The following is a 5,778-nucleotide window of genomic DNA, read 5'->3' as shown; positions in this document are numbered from 1 at the left end:
GTCACAAGAAGGCTAGGCTCCAGATTGAGACATGGCACTACGGAGAAGGAAGATCACTATGTTTGATTTATGGCTCTGGCACATCGTACTGCATCTACAGGAGCAATCTGAGCAGCAGTTAACACAACAATGACACAACGAACTATTACAAATCGATTACTTCAATGTCAGCTTAAGAGTCAGATGCCCTGTAGTACACAGTCCACTGTCCCCAAACCACCGCCATTTGCGACTTCAGTGGTGTCAAGTGAGAGCTCATTGGAGGTCTGATGTGTTTTCTGATGAAAGTTGGTTCTACCTTCGTGGGTGATGGCCAGGTATTAGTTAGAAGAAGGCCAGCTAGGGGTCTGCGACCAACCTGTCTGCATCCAAGACACACTGGACCTACATCTGGAGTTATCGTCTGGGGTGCTATTTCGAATGATAGCTGGAACACTCTCTTGCTATCCCATGTACCCTGACAGTATATCTGTGTATCAGTTTGTTTATTTGACTTCTTGTACTGCCATTCATTAACAGCATTCCATGGAGTGCTTTCCATCAGGGTTATGCTCGCCCACATACAGCTGTCGTTAACCAATATGCTCTACAGAGTGTCGACATCTTGTTTTGACCTTCTAGATCACCAGATCTGTTTCCAGTGGAGCACTATGGGACTTCATGGGGCAAAAACTCCAGCATCATCCACAAACCATGTGAACTGTCCTTGTATTAACTGATCAAGTGCGTTGAATGCCACCCGACAAAACGACATCTAGCACCTATACAGCACAGTGCATGCACATTTCCAAGTTTGTATTCGATGTCCTGATGGTTGCGCCAGTTATTAATGTACCACCATTTCACATTTGCATTGACTTACCTCACGGTTAACTTAACCTGTGATCTTGAAAAGTTAATCACTTAAATATGTTACATAGTCAACTGTATTCCCGAAATTTCATTACTTCACAGTAATTATTTCTTGGTATAGCGATTTTTTCCCATTGAGGCGTAGCGCCTCTAAATCGTCCCTATTGAGATGGGGGCTTCGTGAACAGGTGTGCAGTATGAGTTAAGTGCAAGACAGGTGGCGTCACACGGCTCGAGTGTATGTAGTTTCTATGCCATATAATAGAGGCCACTGGCTGATGAACACTGTTGGAGATGTAGTCAAACTACTATTTATATTATTTCTGATTTTGTTTGTTTAATTTTCTAATTTTGTTTTAATTACTACTATGATTCTACTTTGTAATTAGAGTAAAAGAAAGTGTGAATCCAATTGAGTAAAGCTTTTATACTATACATTGAAGTAACAGCTGTCTGAGTAATGTTTGAGAATGAGGTGTATTATTCATGCGAAGAGCTTCTGTAAAGTTTGGAAGGTAGGAGACGAGATACTGGCAGAAGTAAAGCTGTGAGTACCGGGCGTGAGTCGTGCTTCGGTAGCTCAGTTGGTAGAGCACTTGCTTGCGAAAGGAAAAAGGTCCCGAGTTCGAGTCTCGGTCGGGCACACAGTTTTAATCTGCCAGGAAGTTTCAGTATCTATCTTATCCCTCGTGAGATAAGCCTCTACATCCTTACATTTGTCCTCTAGTCATCCCTGCTTAGCCATTTTGCACTTCCTGTCGATCTCATTTTTGAGACGTTTGTATTCCTTTTTGCCTGCTTCACTCACTGCGTTTTTGTATTTTCTCCTTTCATCAATTAAATTCAGAATCTCTTCTGTTACCCAAGGATTTCTACTAGCCCTCGTCTTTTTACCTACTTGATCCTCTGCTGCCTTCACTATTTTCATTCCTCAAAGATACCCATTCTTCTTCTGCTGTATTTCTTCCCCCCATTCCTGTCAATTGTTCCCTTATGCTCTCCCTGAAACTCTGTACAACCTCTGGTTCTTTTAATTTATCCAGGTACTATCTCCTTAAATTCCTACCTTTTTGCAGTTTCTTCAGTTTTAATCTACAGTTCATAACCAATAGATTGTGGTCAGAGTCCACATCTGCCCCTGGAAATGTCTTACAATTTAAAATCTGATTCCTAAATCTCTGTCTTACCATTATATAATCTATCTGAAACCTTCTAGTATCTCCAGGGTTCTTCCATGAATACAACCTTCTTTCATGAGTCATGATCATTAAGTTATGCTCTGTGCAAAATTCTACCAGGCGGCTTACTCTTTAATTTCTTAGCCCCAATCCATATTCACCTACTACGTTTCCTTCTCTTCCTTTTCCTACTGCTGAATTCCAGTCATCCATGACTATTAAATTTTCGTCTCCCTTCACTATCTGAATAATTTCTTTTATCTCATCACACATTTTTTCAATTTCTTCATCATCTGCAGCGCTAGTTGGCATATAAACTTGTACCACTGTAGTAGGCGTGGGCTTCATGTCTATCTTGGCCACAATAATGCGTTCACTATGCTGTTTGTAGTAGCTTACCCGCACTCCTATTTTTTTTATTCATTATTAAATCTACTCCTGCATTACCCCTATTTGATTTTGTATTTATAACCCTGTATTTACCTGACCAGAAGTCTTGTTCCTCCTGCCACCGAACTTCACTAATTCCCACTATATCTAACTTTAACCTATCGATTTCCCTTTTTAAATTTTCTAACTTACCTGCCCGATTAAGGGATCTGACATTCCACGCTCTGATCCGTAGAATGCCAGTTTTCTTTCTCCTGATATTACCATAATACTCTCCTGAAACTGTAAAAAGATTGTAAAGGTGAAGAATCATTATGACTCTTGTAATCACTCTTGCATTCACATTAAAGGACCAACTCATTATCTTCAATTGTTACATCATTGAAATTTGGAAACTACTACTGCTTTTTCTTTCTCTGAAAGTGATAATGGTCCGAGTTCATACTAGTTATTTCCATATGTATTACGAAAAGTACTTAGCAATAAGCGCCTTCATTTTTAAAAGTGTCCTGATTATGTGAAGTATATTGTAATTTGTGCAAATATTGTGATTCATGCCATAAAAACCAGCTTCTTCTTTGTTGTTGAAAGTAACTGATACAATGAAAAGAAAAGAAGAAAGCAGCAGGAGGAACATTCCTGTACCAATATCAGTACTGGAAAACATTTCGTCTGCATATGTACTTTAATTTAAAACGTTCTTATTTGGAAAAGAAGTCTCCAAAAATAACTATAGTCGAGACTGTGTAAGAAAATTCCTCACACCTCGCACCACTGTCGTCAACTTTCAACTGCAAAGTACAAGCGGCGGATGACGAAAACAATCGCCATCTACAGAGCTTTGACAACAGCGTGTCATTGTCACAGAAACGTTTACAAAATTGCATTATGGAACTGGTCGAGCTAGGCAAGCAAAGCTTCCATGCCCAGCTCACTGCACTATATGCAATACATGATTCTGGCTTTGCCGTATACCTTCTGATGATATTAACTGCTGATATATTTTTGTCCTACTTTTAATTATAATAAATCATACCAATAATGATATATGGTTGAGAGATCATTAATATTTGAAGCAGCATATTTTCATAGTAACTTAAAATCTGCCAAACACAAATCCAACTAAGTGACGAAACGCAGTATGGATCTTATTTCTCAGAACTTTATATGACCTCGAAAGTCGATAGACATCCCCAATGGTCGTAACAGTGAATCTACATGTCGTAGTGATGTCAAAGAGAAGTGTCACGGAAGTGAATGAAATGTCTACCAAGATGGTAGTGGAATAAGGCAGAGATGAAAAATAGCCAAAGATAGTGATGAGACAAGACTGAAATGAAGGTGTGTATCTCACACACTTACACAGATTGGTTATTGTAGTATGCAAGTATAGTTATAGTTCTCTGATTGTGAACTTCTCAAACTTGGCAGTAATACAAAACGTATGCAGCACTACTTTCATAATTTAATTATTCTAACAGATTAAAAATAATAAGAACTGCTGCATGTTGGCAGTGCTGATAAAACTCAACAGTGTTTGTTGACAACCGAATTTCGATTGTTCTATCACATTTTACAAAACTCTGGAACTTCAAATAAAATATTTCCACATCTAAATTGTTTGTATTAATTATTAAAATACATGCATCTTGCTTGCTGACAGTACTTAACTGAATTATGTATACTAGATAAGTGTAGTTCGATCTTTGTACCACACATAAAATTCATAAAAAAAAAGTTGTATAACATTGCAAAACACACATGAACATTATTGCCAATCTACAGCTTAAAGTAAACTTGTTGATGAGGATTACCCCAAAATAAACAATATTAGTTACATGTATAAATCAGTGAAAAACTCGTCTCTAAATCAATATCAAAGTCAGTCTATCGTTGTAGGATCCCATGTTAAAATCTTAAACGGTTTTGAAAGCATAACAACCCTCATTTCTTCACTACACAAATACGTATTACAATTGTTTGTATGCTGTTTCACTGACATTTGGTGTGGTCTCCACTGCGTGACAGCAGAAGATGACGCTTTGAAATGCAACATTAAGTTGATACCCTAGCATGGCATCAGTGTAATGTTTGACTGATTCTGATATTCGTTTTAGAGACTACTTTTTGACAGATTTAATAAGTGAATAAAAATGCTAACTTTGGTAATCCTCACTGATTAGCACACTTTAAGCTGTAAGTTAAATTAGTGAAAGTTCAGTTAAAGAGGAGCCTAGGAGTTATTGATGTACAATTCCTTCTACTCCATTGACCGATTTTTGAGTGGAATCAACTGATATATAACATCAAATAATGCAAGTATTAGTACAATGTGACTTCTGTCCAAATTCAGTGCTGTAATACGAATATTGTAAATAAGTGTTGCAAAATAATTTTTAGTTTGGTATTTTTTACCTTGTAAATGAAAATGTGTTGAAATCTTTTTTTTTTTTTACTCATTCCACATCCGTGACAATCATTTCACTTGGGATCTGTGGAAGGTACAAGAGCAACAGCTGATGATGACCTGAGAAGCCGAAAGGCAGTCTGTGAAAAAATAAATGTAATTTTGCAGAACATAATGAAATGTTTCCTTTTTAATATTAACATTTGTTTTTCATTAAAAAATTTTTATTCTGGTTTTTTATATGTTCTAAATCCTGGAAGACCTGTGCAATACAGCTCAATTGTCAGAAAAAGTACATCTAATCTAGTCTAAACTGGTGTTCATGCTTGCTTTGCCATGTGATAGAACCAAGATTGAACTATGTTCATCTAATAAACTATAATTTATTTCAGTATTTCCAAAAGCAATCCATGTGTATTTTGCTAAGCAATGCAGACAATCTATATATGGAAATATTTAATTTGAATATCCATTGTACTTGCAAACTATGATAAAAACAGCTGACCTTTGATTGTCAATAATTGCTGCTTAACCTATAAGATCTATCAGTCATGCCAATATGCAACTGAAGTGTATCTTTTCAGTGTTATAGAACAATTAACCTATGACACTAGCAACATGTGTGTTTTGTGTACGAAATCTTATATATTTTGAGATACAACACAACTTTATTTTGGCGCCAAGTCTGAATTTTTGTTCACAATTAGCGAGTTGTACTTATACTTGTATATTACGCTACGCAATCTGTGTATAGGTGTGAGTGTGATGTGGACATGTTTTTGCAAACGTTGTAAATATGGAAAAAACATTGTGACCCTCAACAAGCTTCACACAATAATCTAGATATGGAAAATATTTAATTTGAGAGTCTGTTGTCACTGACACCAGACATGGCACAATAATCGAATTTTGGATGTTCTCACACGCTGGCTTTAGACCCGTTCACACTGG

Source organism: Schistocerca serialis, chromosome 2 (genome assembly GCF_023864345.2).
Source record: "Schistocerca serialis cubense isolate TAMUIC-IGC-003099 chromosome 2, iqSchSeri2.2, whole genome shotgun sequence".
NCBI lineage: Eukaryota > Metazoa > Arthropoda > Insecta > Orthoptera > Acrididae > Schistocerca > Schistocerca serialis.
This window is presented reverse-complemented; position numbering follows the sequence as displayed.